Genomic DNA, 26236 nt, shown 5'->3' on the forward strand with positions numbered 1-26236 from the left:
ACTTTGTTGCCTCCTTGTCTGATTATAAATGGAAATCCCTATAAATAGTTTCACACAGACTACCTGGAAGAGGGGAATTTAAGGATGATTGTTAGAAGTGAGGTGATGCGGTTGTTACACAACATCCTGTATATTTACAGAGTTTATTTCAAGCTTAGCTAGGGAATGAAGTATTTTTGCTTATTATCTTTGATGAGTACATAGTAGAATAAATATTCCGATAATAAATTCTCACTTTGTAAGCGAATTTTTATCTTAGGAAGTTTTGAAAAATTGTGCCATCCATAGTTACTATAGATAATCAGAAAATACTGTTAAATGGGAACGAAAAAATGGGATCTTCTATAATTCATTGTTTAGCGAAAACCATTGTAAACTATTTTTGGTGTATATATTTTAGACTCCTCCCCCAAATACATATAACAATTGTTATACAAGTTGTTTATAATTGACCAGTAGCTTAACTCAAAATAAAACATAAACACCCTTCCCTACCAGTAATAGATATATTTTCAGATTGTTATCTTAAACTCATCATATCACTTTATTACTTGAATGAAACAATTTACATATACAGCCATTTTTGTGCATTTTTAATAAAACTGTAATTAAAAATCTTATAAATAAATATTTGCATGCCTGTTAATACTGCTTTAGAAAATATCCCTAGGAAAAAAAAAGAAAATATTCCTAGAGATGGGGTTTGTTCATTAGGATAGCACACATTTTAGTGCTTTTAAAACATAAGACCAAGTGGTCCACTAAGAAAGTTGGGCCAATTATAATAATCCCAGATGCACCTCAACACAACATTTTTTTTAATCACTAGGAATATTTAAACAGCGGTAACTTATCTTTTAAATTTGCACGTATCTGATTAATATCAGGATTCAAGATGCATTCCCATGTTTTCGGCTTCATTTTTCTATAAGTCGTAATATAAGATGTATTTAATCATTAATTTAAAAATAACTTACTCCTTCTATGATAATACCAATATTATGCCTTTACATATCGGACAATTGGCAAATGTTTAATGGAGAAGGAATGAAAACATTTGTGAGAATATTGCTATGAATAATAATATTACTAAAAAGCCAGAGAACTACTAGTTGATGATTTGGGGGGTGGCAGTGGCCTAAAGAAACATTAGTCCAGATAGGAACTACATCATTCAATGTCACACAGCAGGATGGTATAGAGTTATTGGATTTAGCACAATACAACAGGGATACGGGTTGAAAAAACTGTCTTACAAGAAATCATAACATATAGAGATGAAAAGATGTGAAGAGATAAGAATGAATGTGAAAAGAGATCTCTCATCAAATAAAAGAATTATGACACTGATTAAAAGAATTTTAGACTTGTGGGTGGATAACTCCAGTTATATACACATTTCTTGGATGTCATTTAGTATTTTGGAGTGCTTTCCACAATGCAAGAATCTGTAGACAATTTAATATCCTGACACCACTTCTGTGAATTTTATTCAAGACTGTAACACTCATTATCCTATTATACTTATATTTCAGAGACTAGCAGTTCTCTAAAATTATGCAGTGATCAACACTGCATGCACATCAAGTGTCTTTCTTTTTATTCATGTTCACTGAGTATGGCACCAAGTTGCTCCTATAAATGACCAGTAAGGGTCAGAAAAACATAAAATGATCACAATTTCTTTGAACTAACATTTAAAAATACTTTTGGTTTTTATTAATTCTATTTTTAATTGGCTTTTTCCTTATTCCTTATGCTGTACATTTGATGATTTATTAGGAATGCGAGATGCTATCTAAATGATTATGAATCATAGCAGGTGATTATAAGCCAGCCCATATTAGGGCATGAATATGCTAGTGTTAAAAACTATTGGCTTTTAGGGGCACCTGGGTGGCTCAGTCAGTCGAACCTCTGGCTTCGGCTTAGGTCATGATCTCATGGTTCGTGAGTTCAAGCCTTGCATTGGCTCTGTGCGGACAGCTTGGAGCCTGGAGCCTGCTTTGAATTCTATGTCTCCCTCCCTCTCTCTCTCTGCCGTTCCCCTGCTTATGCTCTCTCTCTCAGACACACAAATAAATAAATAACTTAAAAAAATAAAGATCTGTTCTAAAATGTTAAAAAAAAATTTTAGCTTTTGGATTCTATCTCTTCAATAATGACTGTGTGATGCATTTAATTATTCAATGGCAGTTTTCTTTGGATGTAGCTAATTGCTAATTCATTGAGCCACTGCCTTTGTATAAAATGCAGCATTGTTAACTTTGGACTAAGAAAAAAATAAGAAATGGAAAATCTGTTTCTTGGGAATTACCATTGGTCAGGTATGTCTGCTAAACATCTAGGTGAGAAATGTTTGAAATCACATGAGTGCATATCACAATGTAAATGTGCAGCTGTCAGCCCTTTATCTAAAAAAGGAGAATGCTCCTTTGGGAGTAAAATGTTATAAATTCAAATTAGTTCATCCATGTTCAATCTCACTTTTATTTTTATATCAGTGAAAAGCAATTTTGAGAGCAATGAGTCATTTTGCAATTTTTTATCAATTTATCTTGACTCAAATAATACTTAACTTTAAAATCAAATTTATCTCATGGAATTTTTAAAGCTAACATTTGGTACGTGCATTATTAAAATACATAGAACTATCAACAGGCCACTCTGTCAGTGAAAATTTTTCTTTAAGAATAACACCATTTTTTATAGGGACTATGTAAATGAGATAAGGCACTAGAGGTCCCCCCCCACCCCCAGTTCTGTTCTTGTGCTTAAAGTATTTAGGTTTGCCTCCTGTTTCATTTAAAATGCACTTCCATTTAGCTGCTGAGATAACCTGGATCAGTCTCAATCAGATAAGGGAGATGGAATTTTTAAAATGTTTATAGTGTTTATTTATGCTATTAAAGCACCTTCGCAATTTCAAAACTGGCTTTCTAAGCTCGGTGCTGCAGCCACAGCCCATGTCATCAATATGCTCTCACCTTATTGAACTGCTGTCTGGGAGAGCTGCTAATTTATCTCCCCTTTGGACAACTGGAGGCTCTCAATGTAAAGAAAGGCCCTGTGTCAGGTGATGGTGGAAGTGTAGGTGGAGGAGGGGGGAGGTCAGCTGTAGGGGACTCAGATTTATGCTATTCTTGACTCTGACGGTCAAAATCTAAAAGTGCAAAATCTAAAAATTTCGCTGGCCTGGTAGACTAGCTATCTATTCAGAGGAGAGACGATGGGAACCTGGCAGGTTCTTCAGGAAACGAGCAGCTGAGAACAGAGAGCGTGAAGGCTCTCATCCTCTGGCGCTGTGGAGTGGTGTCCTCACAGCGGAGCGTCCAGCAAAGGGATTAGAGCACTGCTCCAGGCAGATGGGGTCTGTTAGCCCCCATGGACTCCAGCAACAGACCACACGGGAAGCCGTCTCTGTGTTCCCAGACAGCAACCAAGATGGCTTCTGGGGCTGCAGGCCTTGCATGGATGTTTAAAGCAGGAGGGAGGGATATCTTTAATACAGCTCAACTCAGACTTCTGCCACCATCTTGGGCTAGAAGCTGTGGATTTGGGCAATTCTTTCTCCCTTTGCTCCCCCCTGTACTCAGTTCCTACCAAAAAGCAAAAAATAGTTTCCATAGATATTTTCATTTGTTCATCCATTCTTTCCTGAACACTTATTGAGTGGCCAGTCTTTTCGAGGCAAAATACTAGCCCTGGGGAACAAAACAATCTGGCCCCCAATCTAGTAAAGAAAACACACATACAAAAACACAATAAAAAAATAGAGAAAATGCAATAAGCCACACTGACTCCCAACCCCATGTTCCCTAGAAGCCCTCACTATACGGTCCCCCTATGTTTTATTTCTTTGCCAACAATGATTCGGAGGGAGGTGTTAGTGGCTCCAGGTTATTAGGCAGTTTCCTTGGAACAGCATACATTTTCCCGACCATTGCCTGAGAAAATAGTTATTTGACAAGTTTGATCTTTCATTTTAATATTTAGAAGATTGTAAAATAAAGGTGACATGTGTCATAATCATAAATATAAATCAACATAACAAGATGATGGAGGACATCACTCCCCTAATTTTAGCGGAGATATGCCTTGCTAAAGAAGAATCAGAGGCAGAGAAGGATGACCTTTCCCATTAGACAAGATGGGACAGTTGTGTGTGAGGAGTAGATGGAAAGGCATGGAAGACAGTGTGCATGGAAATTGTGCACAGAGGTTGGGTACAATCTTGGCTGGTAAGAAATTAAACTTTGGAGATGGAAGAAATGTCCCCAGATGAATTTCAAGAAGTCAGGCTGAATTAAGTGCCCTCTAAATCCTTCATATTTCTCCCAAAGAAAAACCCACAGTAAAGATATCTATGATTGTTCAAACTCATTGGATTGACATTTCCCGAAGGTAAATCAGTACAGATATTAGGCCACAGGTCTGCTTAGCTCTATGCAGTTGGTTACATAGACACTTACGATATTCTATTGCCTGGGAAGAATAATGGTTTGGAAGTGGACATCTGAGTCACATACCAAATTCTGAGCAAGCCATTTTCTCTTTCTGGGTTTGTATTCTCTTGAGAAGTAGGACTTTAAAACCTCTAAAGAACATTTCGGTTGTCATAGATAAGGAGAAAGAATGATTGCTGGGGAACATAGCTCAGGGTTTCTCTGGTGTGTGTGTGTGTGTGTGTGTGTGTGTGTGTGTGTTTAATTTTAATCTTCTGAAATGCTCTCCCTATAAGCAACATATCAGCACAGGAAATGCCCAAATAGAATCTGTGCCCATGTGCCCTGGAAGCTAGGAATGGCCCACTGAATAGCCATTTGTCCATCATGAAATTCCAGTAGGAAGACAGGACAGGCAGGAGGGTGGAGGACAGCCTCTCCTCCAGGCACATGGAAAGAACACAAACCAGAGAAAGACTTGAGCCTAGTCTGCTTTACTCTGACTCTGTATTCCCCATCAGATACATTTCCACCATGACAGTAAAAACTGTACTCTTCATGTTGTCATGAAATGGAAAGATCTGAAGTTTAGCAACAGAGACTCGTGTTCATTAAGAGCCCATGTTATGATAGACATCATTTTAGCTATTTAAACTGTAAGATGCTTTACCTACATTTCATTTAATCCTTAAAACTACCCAATCCATGAGATAGGAGACATGTATCTATATTTTGACAGATGAGGACACAGCCTAAAGTCCCAGTGCTTATAAAGTCAGATGTGGGTTCTTTCCATACTTTGGCTACTGTTGATAGTGCTGCTATAAACATGGGGGTGCATGTGTCCCTTCGAAACAGCACACCTGCATCCCGTGGATAAATGCCTAGTAGTGCATGGATAAAGAAGATGTGGTATATCTATACAATAGAGTATTACTCAGCAATCAGAAAGAATGAAATCTTGCCATTTGCAACTAAGCAGATGGAACTGGAGGGTATTATGCTAAGTGAAATTAGTCAGAGAAAAACAAAAATCATATGACTTCACCCATATGAGGACTTCAAGAGACAAAACAGATGAACATAAGGAAAGGGAAACAAAAATAATATAAAAACAGAGAGGGGGACAAAACAGAAGAGACTCATAAATGTGGAGAACAAACTGAAGGTTACTGGAGGGGTTGTGGGAGAGGGGATGGGCTAAATGGGTAAGGGGCACTGAGGAATCTACTCCTGAAATCATTGTTTCATTGTATGCTAACTAATTCGGATGTAAATTTTAAAAAATAAAAAATAAATAAACACACAAACAACAACAACAACAAAAATGAAAAATAAAGTCAGATGTGGTATAGGAAGACTACCTGCTGACCCTCAATCTTATGTTTATTTGTTTGTTTGTTTGTGTTTTTGTTTTTTCCCATTCCATTACAATGCTTTTCACATAATAAAGATACCTTGTCACACCTGTAGTATCATAGAGACTATGAGCTAAAGGGAAAGTTCATTAGGATGCTATAGGGATTAAAACTATTATGCACCTGTCAGTCAGATATTATAGTTTGCTTGACAAAATGGCACACTTTCTTTACGGAACAATATGAACAATCTATTGTTATGCAATCATATAGATATATATGTTATTGAATAAAAAATAAGATTTTTATATTAGCCACATGTAAGTTATTTAACAATTATTAAAAAAATTTAAATGTTTATTTATTTTTGACAGACAGAGAGAGACAGAGCATGAGTGGGGGGAGGGGAAGAGAGAGAGGGAGACACAGAATCCGAAGCAGGCTCCGGGCTCCGAGCTGTTAGCACAGAGCCCGACGCGGGGCTCGAACTCACGAACGCGAGATCATGACCTGAGCCGAAGTCAGATGCTCAACTGACTGAGCCACCCAGGCACCCTAAAGAATTATTTTTAAACTTACTACAATTTATTATCTTAAATGAGCCCACAGTTATTGTTTTTATAACTATACTGTCCAATAAATAAGTATATAAAGTGGTTTCCTCCATCACCAGATTCTAAGATGGAGGAGAGACAAATCTCTAGATGATTCATTTCTATGTCTCTAAGACTTAGGCCTGAAATCCTGGTGATAAATATTTTGTTATTTTTTAAAAAAATTTTTAATGTTTATTTACTTTTGAGAGAGATAGAGAGTGAGTGGGGGAGGGGCAGAGGGAGAGGGAGACAGAATCCTAAGCAGGCTCTAGGATCTGAGCTGTCAGCACAGAACCCAACGCAGGGCTCAAACTCACGAACCGCAAGATCATGACCTGAGCTGAAGTTGGACACTCAACCAACTGAGCCACCCACGCACCCCTAATATTTTGAGAATACATATATTTATATATCAATTTCTTTTAAATATATTTAAAACAATGTCCATTGAGAACAATATGCGTAGTAAATAGCATCTCACCTTAGGCAATCATCATAACAGTTTTAAGAGTGTAGGCTCTGGTCAGGCTAACTGGGTTTAAATCCCTGCTCTGTGATTTACCAGCTCCATGATCTTAGGCAGGCCTCAGTGTTCCTTACCCTGTGACAGTTGATAACTGAACCAACCTCTTTCTGTTTTGTGAGGAAAAAATGACTGATGCAAAGCATTCAGTTAAGTAACTTAAGACATAATAAGTGTCAATAAATACATATTATTGAGTGAAAAAATTAGCTGTAGATGCACTAATGTGCAAAGAAGTGTCTCATAGTGCACTATCATTAAAGATATGGAGAAGAAATATTTTTAGCTTGATCTAAAAGATCATATTTTGCCCTTATTTTCTGAACTCTACTTTTGAAAAAGAAACTATGGCCAGAAGAAGAAAAGGGGATTAAAGCATACTTCGGGGAATCATATACTTTCTCATTATTATTCCATTCTCCCTGCTTTCTAATTCAGCCTCTAAGTTGAACTGAAACCCCAAGCCTCCTCCAATCTTTTGATCAACTCAGAGTTTAATCCTTTCCATTTTAGCTGGATTTGCACTAAGAAGAGACTGTTAAATTATAGAAGACAACTCAATCGTTGCTAAGCATTAATGTATTTGATTTTTGCTTTTCTTTTCTTTTTTTTTTTTTTTTTTTTTTTTAATTTCAGGGGATCCTAATGTCAAAATCTCTTTCTGGAATTTATGAGAGGATAAAAAGTAATATCTAAAATAAAAACTGTCTATCAAAAGTGATGTAGAGGTAAGTAAGAGCTTCATGAACAAAAACAAACTACCATGCTTTTGTGTTAGATATAAAATACCATCACTATTTTTTTTTTATAAGAACCTCACTTTTGACAATGAGGAAATGAATTACCCAAGAAAACATTTTCCTGATTAGAGCCTTTTATATAAATAAATATATTGCCCCTTTCCTGTCCTTCTTGACCAGTGTTAAACAATGGCCACTTATAAAGGAAATGATGTCAACACCCTACTGATAAAAATCAAACTGCACTGGAGAAAACACAGTGAAACATAACAGAAAAAAAAAAAAAACAGTTTTCTAACTTATGTATGTCCTGGTAACTCCATGAAGAACAGTAAATTATTAAATTTAAAGCATATTTCCAGTATGTTTGTACTGCTTTAATATACGTATCTTTCAGCAAAAACAACTACGAAATCCAAAGGAAAAGGTAAAAATAAATTGTCTTTGGCAAACAGAATTTACAGCCATAAATGTATGTAACTCCCTTTTGATTAAATCTTAAAATTTGACTGGCATTCCAATCCCTTTCATAGCTATCCATTCTGGAAAGGGCTATTTCAGCAGGGTTTACAGAATGATTGTGGGGAATCTTGAAGACCATTTATCAGTTTAATGATAATGAATCAATGCTTGGCAGAACATTCAGACTATGGATAAAAGATCGTATAAAATACGTGAAGAATGATCCCATACCTGTAGCAAAGTTGCAGGGTTAGAATTTAAGGTGTTGCAAATCAACCTTATTCTCAAGGAAGTGATTTCTCCCATGGATGTTCTAACTCTTCCTGAATAAGCATATACCTGGATGACCTGTTTTGCCAGCTTAAAGAACCATGAAGATCAAATATCTTTTTAGTTTTTTTAAATTCATGTCTTGTTTCCTCTCCTAATTAACAGCTTTTGTGCAAAGTATGCAGAAGAATAAACTAACAGTAATCCATTTTATATATTTTGCCATCAGCATTTCTGAGTTGACTATTAACCAGATACGGTGTATAGGAATCCCTCCATTGTATCTGAATTTAAATATTTAAAACACTTTATATAAGTGCTATAAAAAAGCAGAGCTAATATTGGTATTCATTGTTATCTTGCATGTAAGACAATGAGATCCTAAACTGTACCCTGTGCTATGAAGTGGGGAGAAGGATACAGTTTAAAATGGATGGTATCATCGGGGCACCGATGGATAGCTCAGTCGGTTAAGTGTTCAACTTTGGCTCAGGTCATGATCTCGCAGTCTGTGAGTTTGAGCCCCTAGTCGGGTTCTGTGCTGACAGTTCAGAGCCTGGAGCCTGCTTCGGATTCTGTGTCTCCCTCTCTCTCTGCCCCTCCCCCACTTGTGCACACACACTCTCTCTCTCTCTCTCAAAAATAAACAAATATTAAAAAAAAATTTTAAATGGATGGTGTCATCAAATCCCTAGAAGCAACATGGCACTCCAACTCCCAAATGTCCAAAGGAAATGTGAAATGCTTTCCATGCCAGAACTCTCAGTACTTCATTTCCTCTGGTATCAAAGGTCTTATTTTAATTAAAGCCCAGGCAGCACGGAGGACTCAGTCACCACCACAATTTCAGAAGTCAAGGAAGCAGTAAAGCCAAAAAGATTACCCTCTAGGGAGCTCCAGGTGCTCCTGTCACAAAACCCTCTCTTTCCAGCAGTCTCAGGCTGTACAGTGTCGAAAGTCACAAGTTCTCAAGGAAAGCAACAGAGTGGAATATCAGTCCTTGAAATGACCTTGGAGATTTCTCAGCTGGCTTAATGCTCTCTATAAAGAGACCAAGGTGCAAAATAATAATGACAGTAATAATAATACACAATAGTGACTTATTCTGTTGTCATATTCTAAGTAGATTTAGTCTATTCAACGAACAAATAAGCAGATTAAAGAAAGAAAAAAAGAAAGCCTTAATCCATGTCTCAAAATGAGACTGAACTTAGTATGTTTTCTAGTATACTATCTTGTTTTTAGTCTCTTGAATAATTTGTTAAATCAACATTTAATTGTTTAATTATAGCCTCATATTTAAAAAGAGAGACAAAAGAAAGACATCAATATTAAGTGTGTGCTTCAGTTAATGGCTGTTATGTTTCAAATCAGGGAAACAAAATGTGAAGTATATCTCAATATAATAACAGAAAAAACGGAAGGGATGGAGACAAGCTCAAAAGGACCGTAGGACAATTACTCAGGCAAATAAAAAGGTTGACTGCATTGCACTGTAGTCTTTATTTTCAGAGCATGTTCATTAACTTCATCAAGTTTTGTTATTCACAAGGAATCGGCTATCATGCTACTCTTGTGACAAGCCTACAACCCTGAAATTCTTAGGATGAATTTGCAGCAGATCAATTTCCAGTAGACTTTTTAATTTCTCTCTAGAAACTTTGAAATTAAGGGGTAGGGTATTAAAAATGACTTTTAGGGTTCCCGCCCCCCCCCCAAACTACTTAGAACCACTCCTTGGATCATTTTATAATTTTATTATTTAAAAGAGTTATTTCTATAATAATCCTGTAGCAACATGAAACACATATAAATGACATAACTTGATACTGACTGCTAAAGGAAGGAAGAAAGAAAGTAATTATAAAGCGATACAGCCAAATAATGGAGTCATACAGTCCCATGATTGGAGATTCTACTTGAATTTGGAGTCTGATAAACCTGTGCTGAATTGCATTCTGGTTACCGGCCAGCCCTAGAATCTTAAACCTCAATCTGCATCTGTGCCTGTGGATGAGAGGCAAAAATTTATATCTTTGTTGTGAGGATTAATGGACATAACAAATGAGATCGCCTGATACAGTGCTGTGTTGGATAAATTGTAGATATTCGAAAGATAATTTTTGTGCAAGAGCGCAAATATCCTGTAACTTTACATGTGCAAGCATAGATGGCGAAGACTAAGATGTAGAGAATCACTCTGAGAACTTGTTTTGCAGATAGTATTTGAAGGATTTTAGGAATTTACTGGTAGTTACATGAACTAATGGAAACCGGCACTTCTTCCAAATCAAGCAAACATTCTAACCTTGAAACAAAATACCATGATCAATAGAGACAGACAGGGCCGGGTGGGGGGAGGGAATCTATATAAGAAACTGGTAAGGTCGCCTCTAGGAAGGAGAAATGATGGACAAAAGTGGGAGAAGACATAATTTTCACTTTTTCCTCTGTTATGGATGGAATGTTTGTATCCCCCCAAAATTCACATGGTGGAATGCTATACCCTATTGTGGGACCTTTGGGAGGTACTTAGGATGAGATGAGGTCACAATAAAACCCTCATGAATGGGGTTAGTGCCCTTTACAAGAGTCATGAGAAAACTTGCTTCTCCCTTCTGCTCTCTGCCATGTGAGGATACAAAGAAAAGTCAGCAGTCTGCAACCTTGAGAAGGTTCTCACCAGAATTGGACCATGATGGCACCCTCATCTGAGAGTTCCAAACTCTAGATATGTAAGGAATAAATGTCACTCAGTCTATAGTACTTTGTTATAGAAGCCCGAACTGATGAAGAAACTCCTTTTTATATATTTGTATTTTGGTATTGTGTGTGTACATATTTTTGTTACAATTACTTTCTTATTTTGAAATAAATAGAAATTGAAGAGAAATAGCATTTAAGTACATTGCCACAGTTGCATTCCCAACAATCAGTTCTTCTATATTTGGATAGAAACTTCCAAAAAAAAAAAAAAAAAGAAAGAAAGAAAAGAAACTTCTCTATACGGAATCAAATGAAAGTAGAAAAGTTTGTTGTTCATTCTTTTATAGGAGTCAAAACATGCCTCACATATTCAAGTAAACTAATTTTTTATTTATACATAGAAAACTACCATCACAAGCAGCTATGCAATACTTCAACTAAATAGCAAATATTTTAAAAAGTCTATATGCAAACCCCCTTTCTAGTCATTGGATGGGGAAGCAACGGGAAGAAGTCATAAAAGATTCTATAGATATGGCTAAGATACAGAGAGCTCTCTGTGCTCCAGATTATGATGTAGTGGAGAACACAGAAACATACTTAAACAACATAAGGCATCATGTGATAGATTTTGTTAAGTGCACATGACATTTATACATGCTATATGAAGTAGAAGAAGAAAAGATATTTTGCGTGTAGGAATATTTGAGAAGGTGTCTTTGGGGAAGGTGTTATAAGAACAGATACCTGAAGGGTGTCTATGGATTGAAAGGCCATTTAGACAATGAGATCAGCTTGAATCACAAGGCAGTGTCTGGAGAGCTCAGGGTGTGTTAAGGCTGGGTGGGGTGCTGGGGCACCAAGAGAAGGACAGCATGTTCGGAGAAGAGACCTAGTCAAGAAAAAGCCAAACCAGATCAGGATTTGGACATCGTGCTAGGGATTTTGAACTTTTTTCTATAAAAAAAATTTGAGAAAATTTGAAGATCTTCTACCCATGTTTACATGTTCAGAAGATACTTCTATGGGTGTATAAAGGCTGGATTGGCATGAGAAGCCACTTAGGACGGTGAGACAGGGAGGGTACACGAACCTTGGCTCTAACTGCCAGAGCAGAAATATTAAACTGTGGGCTGGCCTGCAAAGACAGCTCCAAAGCAGATACATCCCATGCCTCTTTTCACATATTTTTGAATCTGGAATCTTTGTTAACATCCTGAAAAGAAACACATGTCTGGCATTATTCGTGATTACCTTAAGTGGCGAGGTAATTCAAAAGCAATTGCCTGGCTCCGTTAACCGGAATTATGCCAAGGTCATAGCTATTTTTTTTTTTTATTTTTTTTGACTTTTATTTATTTTTAAGAGACAGAAAGAGACAGAGCATGAGCAGAGGAGGGGCAGAGAGAGAGGGAGACACAGAATCTCAAGCAGGCTCCAGGCTCCATGCTGTCAGCACAGAGCCCCATGCAGGGCTTAAACTCACAGACCTCAAGATCATGACCTGAGCCGAAGTCAGACGCTTAACCGACGGAGCCACCCAGGCACCCCAGTCATAGCTATTTGAGTCAATTAAAAAATAACCAGTTGAGATGCTGCCCTTTTAAGAGTTCAGGCTAGACCATTTTCACTATCCACACTAAGATTTTTTTTTTTTTCAACTATGGATGCATTTGCTTTGAAACTGGGTTTTTGTATAACAAAATGTTGTGCAGTAAGCTTCCAGGGATACTTTCCTAAGATAAGGTTTCATTTAAAGCTTTTGATTCTTCGTATAAATAAGAGATATTTTTCCAACCCAAGAAGCTAAGGGTTACTTCTGAAATTCTTTGGAAAAGTTACACCGGCTAGATAGCTGGCTCACAGTTGAAGAAATGCCTTTGTAGTTTAAGGAAGCTTAAACAGAAGCCTTCATTGCTGATTTGCCGACTGTGTCAAACATCAGAGGAATTTTCCAATGGGCCTTTATGAGTTTAGCATTTGCTTTAATTAGGAAGATACCTGGATGTTTAATGGGAACTTTTCAAGCTATTGGAGCAGAACTAGAGTAAATGACCGTATTTATTTGAAGACATAAAGTTAACAGTGTCACAGGTGCTTCATAAAACAACACATAATTGCAAATGGGAGGTGAGGAAAGTAACAGAAATTTACATCAAAGAAAATTATATCCATATATGTAGCTTAGTTTTTCTTACCACTAACGTTCAAAACAATACATGCTTACCAGGAAAGACAAAAGAAAACCTATTTTCATAACAGATATCTGTAAGAATATTCATTTTATTTTGCTTGAATGAGTTCCATTATCAGTAGAACTTAAACAGTTTGCAGCAATATGGTTTTTCTGGTTATCAAGAAAATCTTGATATTTGAGTTTTTGTTTAGACAACGGGCTCTTTAGTTAAGAGAGGGAACTTCTATAAACTATTCAAAACTTGAGTATGCTGTTCATTTTTTAAAATAAAAGCTATGATAAAAATCTAAGTTCTCTTTAAGAAGTAAGTTGGTGCTAGGAGCTTCTAGGAAGAAATACTTATAAAAAGAAAAGGCTTGAATAGCTTATAAAAAAATTTTAGTGTACATTAGCTTTTTATGCCAGTTGGTCATTTTAAAGGACAGAATCTCTTAGAAAAGTAGAGAAATTAGAAGAAACAGGAAATAAACCCTTTACCAGGAAGAAAGTCTCTGAGAGGTTTGGGTAAATCTGGGCACTGATGCCTCCTGAAAATATTTATATACTGAGGTGGATATTTCTTTTCTACCTCGGGCCACATGGAGCAAAAAGCTGTAAAAATCTGGAAATCCCAGCCAGGTGAGCTAATAGCTAATCAGAAGTCCTAAGGAGGCAACTTAATGTCTTGTCTCTGATCAGCTGTGAGCAGTGCTTAAAAACCTCCCAAGTAAGTTCAGAGTCAACTTTCTGTGAGGGCTATTTTTATCAAGGTTGTTCCAAAACACCAAAGTACTGGGAGTCCATAGTGTGTCTTCCAATGACTTTGCATTTAGGAAAATGCCTTGAATGAGTTAGAATAAGATTTGAATTTGCAATGGCTAGTAAGAATTCAAGTGTATTAAAATTTCTGACTTCTTCAACATTTGTTCTCAGTATTGTCATTTTATGATATATAAGTAATACAAGGAAATGTTTAAATGTTAACATCTGTGTTTTGTTATTTAAAAAAAAGGTACTGGGTAGGTAGGAAAGAAATAGAAGTGATGAAAAATTTAAGGCTGTGGCCAGTGGTGCATGAAAACATATTCAGCACCCCTTTTATCTGGTGGCAGCCACCGTGTTATGCCTGTAGAACTTAGACAGAAAGTTGCTTAGCCTAATAAGCTCCGGTTTATGGAGAGAGGGCAGAATAATACGACATTATTCTGGACAAGTGTAAGAAATGGTAGTAGTTCCGTATCTCTGAAGTACAACAATGTCTGAATTCCAACTTTGGTCATTTCAAGTATTTCATCAAGCTGTAACTTAACCTCAGGGGTTTATCTCTTTGCTTTTAAAGGATTATTCATGAAACCAAGGGACTGCAGCCATTCTGGAATAATCCCATTTGCTCAGCACACATCATGTATAATACCACCTCACTCATAAGGGCCATTTTTCTTCCAGGACCTTTTATTGGTATTATATTACCAACCCTCTGAGTTTCCCTGTGAGGCATGTATCAATGGTACCACATTATTTCTGAAATTAAACCACAGAGAAGTTGGAAGTCTGTCCTAAGTTAAAATACACACTATATAATTATTGTGTACTATTTGTGATATCTGTCTCTTTTTTTCTCACTTAGCAAAATGTATAACCAAAGTGACCAGAGGAAAGGGAAAGTGGGCAATCTAATTCATAGTGTCACTTAATAGATGGCAAAACTGAGTCCTTGCAAATTTCTAAACCACTTTCTTTGATTTAATTTGTCAGGCCACAGAGCAATGTAACAGAATTGCCATATGAAGAAAAACTAAATATGTCCTTCACCTTGGTAGAATCTAGTGAAAATAAAGAGGGAGAAATTTAAGCAAATCTTTATTTTTTAAAAAAATAACTGTATTTAACTTGAAATAAACATTTCATCTTCTTATAAAAATAAGGTGAATTATTTTGGTTTCCTGGCCTACAGGGTTGAATCCAGGTTTTGTCAGTTTAGAAGTTTATATAATTGGGGACCCCTTAAAAATTCATAACAAATATATATATAAAACAAGAAAAGAATTTCAATAAATTCCAAATTTTTCTGAGGTTATAAATATAGTAAGCATCAAAATATCAGAAAAAGCATAATAGCTTTATTAGTTTATTGTCTTCCTAATTTTTTTGTGTACACTTTTATATTATAATAATTTTGTACTATTTTCTGTTGAGAGAATAATAGGAAGAGAATTTAGTCTTTGTTTTAGTATTGGTGAACACAACTTTTTCCCCTAATAGTTTAGAAAGTCTCCCTTACCTCTACCCATCATCATCAATAATGTTATACAGGACCATTAACATTATACAGCTGTCAAACACATTAGTCTCTCCTTTATCTGTGGTTTTCTTTCTGTGACTTCAGTTACCCATGGACAACTGTGGCCTGGAAGCAGATGATCCTCCTTGTACATGTCATCAGAAGGTCAACAGTAGCCTAACACTACATCATAATGCCTATACCATTCACCTCACTTCATCTCATCACGTGGGCATTTTATCATCTCATATCATTCATTCTAAGAAGAAGAAGGGTGAATATAATACATTAAGTATTTCTGAGAGAGAGAAAGAGAGAGAGACCACATTCACATAACTTGCATTAAAGTACATTGCTTTGTGCCCTATTTTATTATTACTTATTATCGTCAATCTCTTACTATGCCTAAGTTATAAAATAAACTTTAGGATAGGTAGGTATGTACAAGAAAAAAAAAGTAGTACAGTTGGTCCTTGAATAATGCAGGGATTAGGGGTGCCAAACCCCCACTGAGTTTAACTTTTGACTCCCAAAAAGCTTAACTACTAATAGCCTACTGTTGAACAGAAACCTTACGGATAACACAAATAGTCGATAACACATATTCTGCATATGTGTTATATACGATCATCTTATAATGAAGTGAGCTAGAGAAAAAAAAATGTGAAGAAATTATAAGGAAGAGAAAATACACTTTCATGAATTTTTTTTATAGTATAGTACTGTATAAGTGGGCCTGTGCAGTGTAAAATCTTGTTAAGAGCCAAATGTATATGTGGAGTCCACTACTATCCACAGTTTCAGGCATCCACCAGAGCTTGGAACCTATCCCCTGCAAATAAGGGGGACTACTGAATAGGAGAACATCTTTATCAAATGCCTTTCACAGAGAACCTTATGATTTTAGGGTATTTTAAGTTTTGTTATGCAATGTAATCACATGGTCTTTGAATTGATGACAAAGGACCTCTACTCTGTCTTTTGAGTCAGGATTAAGATTCCTGGAATAGCCATCTCTGCATTCAGAGAGTGGGCAATTACTCTACGTGTATAGGAAAGTTATTGTGAGCTACATAAATGTATCCCACTAAACCCAAACTCAAAGTATCCTCAGGATAAGTAACTACCTTTATCCAGATTCCCACACATGTTTGTGGCCACTCCAATATGGCTTGACATTGGGGGAAGTGGGGATGGAAAGATAGCAGAATTTTTAAAAAATATTTACTTATTTATTTTGAGAGAGAGAGTGCATCTGCATGCACATGAGCAGGGGAGAGGCAGAGAGAGAGGGAGAGAGAATCCCAACTGATTCAGCGCAGAGCCTGACTCAGGTTCCATCTCACAAAAAAACATGAGATCATGACCTGCACTGAAGTCAAGAGTAGGATGTTCAACCAACTGAGCCACTATGGCACTCGGAAAGACAGTGGTCTTAATCAACTTCAGTTAAAGTGTCTTATAATGATAAATTTCACAAAAATTATTGTGACCCTGTAAACATTGCTAGGGTCCTTCTGTCAAGGAGCCTGTATAAGGGGCTAAATCATAGTAAATTTGTCTCTGCTAAATTTAACAAATTAAAGAAACTAAAGATTTATATAAAATTTAGAGTACTAAAATTTATGTAAAATTTAGAAATTAAGGTATCTCTTGATAAGGCATCCTTTTTCCATGTCATAAATAATTAACAATTAATGAGTTTGTTTTAGTAACATATGTACCACAACAATATGAAGGATGAATGGCAATCTTAACACTGAGAAAACACTTTTCTGATGTTCAGTAGATTCTAATGTAAGACTAGGTCTGCCAAATCAAATTTTCAATAATGTAAAAGATTTAAAAGGCATTACCTACAGATGAGGTTGTGGAACAAATGGCTGATTAATACAATGCTTAAGTGTTTGACTAGTATAATGAGAAATCTGAGCACTTTTTGGAATATGATGGTATTCCTGTGATGGTAAAAAAAAAAAAAGTACAAATAGTTATCAAAAGTCTGAATATCTAAGGGAATATTGTCTGGGGACTTCTGTCAATGGGATGACCTATCCTAAGATGAAATTGATATGTAGGTGAAATCTTTTTGGCTACCATTTATTAAGAAATACTTCCATGAGGTGAAAAATGCAGTTTATAATGATACAGTTGCCTGAAAATCACTACTCCAAAATAAGATTTTGCTCCTTGTTTTGTGTGACATGAATATAAACATAAAAATGGATCAGATAATTATTTTTACTAAATATTCTTTCCATTTTTCATTAATCTATGTGCTAGATTCTGAAAGATAATTTTTAGTCATCAGTCTCTAAGTTTTCTTCCTTCCACCCTTCCTTCTTTTCTTTTTCTTTCTTTCTTTCTTTCTTTCTTTCTTTCTTTCTTTCTTTCTTTCTTTCTATCTTTTCTTTTTCTTTCTTTCTTTCTTTCTTTCTTTTCTTTCTTTCTCTTTCTTTCTCTTTCTTTCTCTTTCTTTCTTTCTTTCTTTCTTTCTTTCTTTCTTTCTTTCTTTCTCCTTCCTTCCTTCCTTCCTTCCTTCCTTCCTTCTCCCATTGCTCATTAAAAGAACAGTGAACAAGATAGTTAAGTACTTAATTGCTCAGTTTTCTTACTGATAATTTCCTTATTTTGGCTTGTTCCCCTCAAATTCTCTATCTTATCTCTGCACTACCTAACACACCAAGCATCACAGTATGGAGAGAATGCGTAGTGCGGGGAACATGCCAACTTTGAATCAAATAGAACAGGCCCTGAATCCACCATAACGTGACCAAAGGCAAGTTATCTCACCTTTTCAGTGTTCCATTTTCTGGTGGGTTCAACTCTACTTACAAGAGGATAAAGGAAGAATGGACACGTCCCACATAGTGCTTTCTATGCAGCAAGCACCAACTAAATGAATGAATGGATGTATGTGACTTGGTTTTGCCTGTCTATATGATAGAAAAAGTCACCCAAGATACATTGATCTCCCCAGCTGTGTCACTGTTTATGATATGACAACAAAGTTTATTCATTGCAACTCTGCAGATATTGTATGAACTTTGTTGGACGTTTCTCAGGGCGCCTGGATGGTTCACTCAGTTAAGTGTCCAACTTTTAATTTCAGCTCAGGTTATGATCTCATGGTTTTGTGAGTTCGAGCTCCACATCAGCCTCTGCACTGACAGCATGGAGCCTGTCTGAGATTCTTCCTCCCCTGCTCACACTCTGTCTTTTTAAAAAATAAATAATAAATAAAAAACTAAACAAAATATTTCACCTGCACAAACTCAATGCATCATAGTTTTCAGCAGATTAAAATACTGAACTAGAACTCCCTCTCTGCATCCCCTCTTTCTGTCCCTCCATCTCTCTATCTGTATCTTGGAATCTATTTCTATTGCTTTTTCTCCTGTTTCAAGAGAGAAGGAAGGAGGAAAGTTAATGAAGAAAGAACAGGGACATAAAAGCATTTGGCAATTAAGAAGACGGTTAGAAGGTTTTAATTTATTTTACTTGCCAAACTCTGAACTTATAATAAGGAAAAGAAGTGCTGTTCTCTTGGAGATTATTTCCTCCACTAGTTTCCAGGGGTAAAATAATTTCAGAGACAAACAGGAAACTGGTGGGCCATAAGCTTGCTGTCATTGCCTGGATCTTCTTTCCATGCCACATGTTTACATACATGCTGTGTTCCCTTGACAAAGGCAGACACAGACACACAGGGACTTTAAGGATTTGCATTGTGTGTGTGAAATGGTTTCATTTAAGACCTGCTGCTGTCACTTCTCAGACAATGCAGAGGACAGAGAGGGAGTGTCAGTGACTGACTAAAAGCTAGGTTGCACAGGAGGCTTAATTCTTTGGGCTCATATACATATACATACACATATATGTATGAGGAGTAGACATATTCAAGATTAGAATTTGTTATGAAAATTTGGCTTACGTGGCTATAATCTGAGCCAGGAAATACTGAACTTTAATGTTAGCATCTTTGTTTCTGGCAGGCTTCACAGTGGTGCAGGAGGGTGGACCCAGTCCCAACAGTCAGTATGGAAATAAAGGACTATTTTGTGAGTACCGGCCAGTCCTGTGACTATTTCCTACTATTTATGCAGCAAGAGTAGAAGTTCTTACGATATGGGAGGATACAATCTGTGAGACTGCTTAATACTTTCTTCTCATTGGCTTCTCCAACTCAGAAGTAAAGAGCCAATGACAAAAAAACAAACATTTAAATCACTTATATCCCACATTTTCTGCCTCAGAGTTGCCCCTTTGCATATAGCTATTTTAATACTTAGAAGACCCTATATAGGTGATCCTAGGAGAAACACAGTGCCCCTTCTCCTTTATCAATCTAATGTACCCCCACACAAATCTATTCTGTGCTGCTGAAGGACCTAATCTTCAGCAGTTGTAAGGTTTGGTGGGGTTGTGGAGCTCAGAGGATTAGCAATTCATTCTTTGCCAAGACTCACCTAATATACTGCAATATTCCCAGAAAGGCTTATCATGTCTGTGTTTAGATTCAGGATAGAGGTGAAGATTTACACTCTTTAATATGAAGATGGAGAAGTGGGACGAGCAGCTGGCAAAGAAGGACACTCACGACATGTGTGGTCTTACATAAAATTAGAAGCAGCCTTGAAAGAAGTATTTCAGGGACAACAAAAGGAAATTTCCCTGATGCCTGCAGTTGCTCAGTTTGACTAAAGACTTTATCTTGCATGCATGTACTCATTCAACAAACATGTATTGAGCATATATTAAATGCTAGTCATTGCCCCAGGTACTGAAGATATAGCAGTGAGTAAAATGGACAGGATCTCTGTTCTAAAGTAGCATAATTCAAATCTAATGATTGAACAGTAAAGGAATTTGGATTTTTCAGTGATGTATCAGCTCTTTTCCTTAAGGAAGTTTCAGGAGTAGTATAGAAGAGAAATTGAAAAATTAATTTCTAAAATCATCTCTTGGTATATGAGGGATGTGTACATGTGTGCATTTATGGCAAAGGAGATTTGAAGTCTAGAGATAATCCTCCCTTACTTGTCATTCTTACCTGACAAAAGCCAAGCACAATAAAAGAGACTGACTTTGGACTTGAGTGAGAATGAATAAAGCAGAACATTGGAGGTGGCAAAACTAAACAGATGTTTAAAGTTTACGGATATTTTTAAAAGGAAATGTAAGACTTATTGAGAAACAGCCAGAGACCAATTTGCTTACCTACTACCTCTCAAATCAATCTCTCAGCCATTTCCTAATATCAAAAATCAGGAGACTAAATTATGGGCATGCTAAGATGTGGTTAGGAAAAACAGATGATTTATATTTCAGACTTGTCCTCTTGTGAAAAACGAAAACCTGGCGAAAGCCTTAAAACTATAAATATCACAGATTCAAGATGAGTTAATTTAATCCCGCCTATGTTCTCCCCCTTCACTCTTGTAAATTGCACACATTTATGAAGTACAGAAAAAAGTCCTTTTTGTTTCTCAATGGTCAGATAAAATGTTTTTTTGTCTAATTACTCAACACTGAAAAATTTTCCCCAAAGAAGTTTCTAATTAAATATTTAGCTAAGGAAGAATTTTTTAGTAAAGATAACTAATGAATTATATAGACCATGTTTTACTTATTGTTTTAGAACATAAACAATGGACTTAAACCACTACAGTTTTTGATTAGAACTAAAGAACATAAACCTTCCTTTTATATTTATTTTCTGTACCATGTATTTTGGCATTTCATCATGGGGTTTGCTATTCGTGAGGGTATGAATTGTTTTTTATTCGTTTGTTTCAAGATGTTTCCCATGTTTTAACTGTTGAAAAAAAAAAGTATCCATTGTAGAGATTTTAAGTTTCCTAAATTGACCTTCACTTCTATTTCCTTTGCACTCCCCATAACTCCTGGTATACAGTAAGCACAAAGTCCACACCAGTTGAATGAATAAACGTGGGTCAAATGGAATAACTTTGGTGAAACTCATCTGAAGACAGGACAATCAACTAGTTCTATGGAACTGGAAGTTTCTTCTAAATTAAGACACCCTGGGTCACATTCCTTAATCTCTGACATTTTAGCCAAATATATTTACCTTAATCACATAAATACAGTCATATATATCACATGGCCCTTAAGAAATTCAATCAGTGTTTTGTTAATTCTTTAGAAACATAGAAAATGTGTGGTGTATAAATTTTCCAGTTGATTCCTTTTGGAACTGGAGATTTAGGTGAGTAGGTGTAAAGGGAAATAAAGTATCATTTTAGAACTTGAGACTTTGGCAACTAACAAATAATTTATGAGAATAACAACAACAACAACAAAAAAAACAGAATAGGAGCCATCCTTTTGTGTTCCAAAGAAAATGCCTTGGAGAGGTTATGAATAAAGAATACCCATTGAAGCAGAAAAATTCAAAAGAATGCAAGCTTCAAAATTTCAATAACAATGAACATGTTTTTATGTTGGCTTGCAACTTCTCTGCAGATGTTACTTTGAAAGTTTGGATTCTGCTGGATCTTCACATAAAGCATGCATCTTTGGTCTAAACATTGAAATTTGGTTAGGGAAAGCCAGCTGGAAACAGCTTCTGGAGATAGATCTTTATGTTTTCCCAAAACGAACATAATTTTTGCATTTTGGTATAGAAAAGATCTTTTGTAAACCAACCCACTACAGTAAAATTATGGCATAAATCTGGTTGAGTGTTTTCTAGGGAAGCAATAAAACAAGCAGAATTTAGTTGACATGTTGTTTCTTCTACCTGCACTTGACATTTATTGATTTTAGCTCATATCTCATTGAGTTTACATTTGGATTCAAGTAAATCCAAAGTCATAGATAATTGGTCACTGCATAAAAATGAAATGGTTAGTGCCTGTGTGCGTGTGTGTGTGTGTGTGTGTGTTGTATAAAATCATTTCAATGGAACAAATTGTTATCACAGAATCATTTCTATTTCTTATAAGGTAATTGGATATAATTTAGAAAATGTACTAAAGAACAAAAAAATGACAGGAAACGTTTTCAGAGAGGAAAGTGTGTGTGGTCTTATATTCTTATGGGGAGTTCTGCTCAAAGGGCAATTACAGTGAAGGTCTTGGTTACATCCTCTGTTGTTGCTGTTGTGGAACTTCACATCTAGTACACCAGTATTATGAAAAGAACAAACCAGCAACAAGAAAAATAAAAATATACATATATGAGCAAACAAAAACAAAAACAAAACAGACAAGATTTTTATTCAAAATGATGGGCTTGAATGCCAGCCTTTTTATTTGCTAACCATAGATTTGTGGGTAAGATATTTCATACCCTTTTTCCCATTCTTATAGAAAAGAGAAAGATGGGGTACTAATAGTTACTCTTTGTGGCATAAAGGGAATTTTTTTAATATCATTAACAAGGAAAACAATTGGTGTACTGTTAATCCTTGAACAATGAGAGGGTTAGGGCTGCTGATTCCCTCCACCCCATCCAGTAAAAAATCCATGTATAACTTTTGACTCTCCAACTTAACTAATAGCCTACTATTGACTGGAAGCCTTACTGATAAACATAGAGTCAATTAAAACATATTTTCTATGTTATACATATTATATGCTGTATTCTTAAAATAAAGTAAGCTAGAAGAAAGAAATTTGGTAAGAAAACCGTAAGAAAGAGAAAACATTTATAGTACTGTACTGATAAAAAAAATTGCATATAAGTTATGGTTCAAGAATAAGCTGGATACCTATAAAATATTTATTTATTATTTGTTACATGTAGATAGTAGGATAAGATACAAACCTTACAATTTAAAACATTACGGTCTCATTAATATTTCTAGACCAACATTTTCTCTCAAACTCATCTTCATCATCTTATTATGTATTTCCAAAAGAGACAACCACTAAACAGTTCATCCTGTCATTTCAGAAAAATTATTGCTGTCATGTCTTTCTAGTGTCATTTAAATTCTTTTGGGTTAGGTTTAAATATGTTTACATTTGGTGTTCCTTCTCAGTCCAAAAATTCCTCTTCATCTATCTGAAGGATTTAAACATTTTTTTTATGTTTATTCATTTTTGAAAGAGAGAGACAGAGCACAAGCAGGGGTGGGGCAGAGAAAGAGGGGGACACAGAATCTGAACCACGCTCCAGGCTCTGAGCTGTCAGCACAGAGCCCGACGCAGGGCTCGAACTCACGAACCACAAGATCATGACCCGAGCCGAAGTCGGATGCTCAACCGACTGAGCCACCCAGGTGCCCCATCTATCTGAAGGCTTTTATGGAAAAAACTATATATAACGTTTATGTTTTGCAGATGGAGTTCTCTCATCTTTGTCATCTCACATAATGCCCATTGTGACCCTGGTAAAGTAGACAGCGATGTACTGTTATGGGTTGGATTGTGTCCCCCTCAAAAAAAGATATACTGAAGCCCTAACTTCCTACGTGTTCAAGAAAATGACCTTATTTGGAATGAGGGTTGTTGCAGATATAATCAGTTGAAGTAAGGAATACTGAAGTAGAATGGGCATTGAATCCAGCATGATTGGTGTTCTTGTAAGAAGATAGACATGTGAAGACAGAGACACACAGGGAGAATGCCATGTGACGGAGGTGTGTAGCTGCAAGCCAAGGAATGATGAAGATTGCTGGCAAACCACTAGAAGCTAGGAAGAGGCAAGGAAGGATTCCCTTACAGGTTTCAGATGGACAATGGTCTTCTTCACACCTTGATTTCAGACTTCTAGTCTCCAGGACTCTGAGACAATAAATTCCTCTTGGTTTAAGTCACCCAGTTGGTGGTACTTTGCTACGGCAGCCCTCAGGGGAAAAAACAGAGGAAGGAGTCCATGGCACTAGCTAACATTCACCCAGTGCTAAACGTGTATTATACACCAAGAAGTCTCACAGTCTATGAGTTATTTCCCAGCCTTATTTATATTTTACAGATTAAAGTATTTAGGTTCAGAGAGGTAAATTTATTGGACCAAATTTATACAACTAGTATGTGGCAGAAATTGTTTTTGATTCATGAACTTGAGAACAGGAATCGTTAGTCAAACTTTCAAGATGAGTAAACTCATAGTCAGAGATTGACATACTCTTCACTTTGTCTTTTTAAGGCTAACTGTATTCATTTCCTGTGGTCTTTTTCCTGTGCCTAAAACCCAAACATTTTCTTTGCTACCTTTTTTTTTCCTTATGTAGACCACATGCCCTTCCTTTATGATACCCAAAACTGAGTCTAAAACTATGATCAATGGAACATTTAGAGAGAGGATGACCCTGCTCTTCATACATATTTTAATCAATTCAGCACTTTAGGTGGCCAGTCTTGAATAGCAGATAAGTTTAATGCCTGTTTCTTAGTAATATAAAAAATTCTTACTAAATTCTATACCTGAAGCTAATATTATACTGTATATTAACTAACTGGAAGTTAAATAAATACTTGAAAAAGAATTCTTATAATTATGATAATAACTATCATTTATTAAGCACTGCTAAGCATTAGATAGTATATTAGGTTTCTAAATACATGACTTGATTTAAATCTTTCCAGTGTCCTACAAGATCACTATTGTATTACTTGTAATGCTAAAGAAGAGTTCCATCAATTTTGTTTTATATTCCCAGGGAATATTTTCCCAGGGAAAAAATTCTAGATGTAAGTGATTTACATAAGACCACTCAATAAATCAATAATTATTATAGCACCAGAACTAGAAGTCAGACCTCTTAACTTCTAATACAGAATTCTTCATACTGGTAGTTTTTAATTGTTGATCACCTAAGGAATTACCCAGAAAGTTTGTTAAAAATATCGAAGGTTGGAGGGGCACCTGGGTAGCTCAGTCAGTTAAGCATCTGACTCTTGGTTTCAGCTCAGGTCATGATCTCACAGTTTGTGGGTTACAGGGCTCTGTGTGGACAGTGTGGAGCCTGCTTGAGATTCTCTCTCTCCCTCTCTCTCTGCCCTTCCCCTGCTCCTGCTTGTTCTTTCTCTCTCTCTCTCAAAATAAATAAACTTTAAAAAGTACAGAACACTAGTATCTTTTAGGATAGAGCTCAAGCTAAATTTTATGTGTTTCCCAATAAATTCTTAAGCATTCTAAATCACTAAAACTGTGGTCTTGGGGAAAATGTGTTAGTCACTTAGCTGACACCTGAGGAAATAGTCCTGGAGAAGAAACGTTTGAAAGGATGAAAGCGGAAGAAGGGGGGAAAAAGAGAGAGAGGCATTTGATGCTCGACTAACATTGAAGTATGAATTGAAATGCAAAGAATTTTACCTTTTCTAAATGTTAACAATTTTCTAACATTTGTTCACCCACTGATCTCAAATTTCCTTTAAAAAAATTATTTCATGGGGCGCCTGGGTGGCTCAGTTGGTTAACCGACCGACTTCAGCTCAGGTCATGATCTTGCAGTTTGTGAGTTCGAGCCCCGCGTTGGGCTATGTGCTGACAGCTCGGAGCCTGGAGCCTACTTCAGATTCTGTGTCTCTCCCTCTCTCCATCCCTCCCCTGCTCACGCTCTGTGTCTCTCTGTCTCTCAATAATAAATAAATGTTAAAAATAAATAAAAATAAAAAAATAAAAAATTTATGTCAAAACACAGAAACATAAAAGCAACAAAGAAGTTAATCTGCGACCCGTTCATTCTCTAAACAGAATTGCAA

General features: G+C 36.2%; 2 long non-coding RNA genes across 2 annotated transcripts in view; one reads left to right on the top strand and one right to left on the bottom strand.

Moving 5' to 3' along the window:
• LOC122237686 overlaps window positions 1-26236 on the bottom strand; it is a 92810-nt gene that overhangs the window by 15057 nt on the left and 51517 nt on the right. The gene's annotated exons all lie outside the window — the stretch shown is intronic.
• On the top strand, window positions 11034-24303 carry LOC122237687. The gene is made up of 3 exons (XR_006216289.1): window positions 11034-11129; window positions 19553-19618; window positions 23870-24303. It is a non-coding gene; the product is annotated as an uncharacterized LOC122237687 (long non-coding RNA).

Source organism: Panthera tigris, chromosome B1, assembly GCF_018350195.1.
Source record: "Panthera tigris isolate Pti1 chromosome B1, P.tigris_Pti1_mat1.1, whole genome shotgun sequence".
Classification (NCBI taxonomy): Eukaryota; Metazoa; Chordata; class Mammalia; order Carnivora; family Felidae; genus Panthera; species Panthera tigris.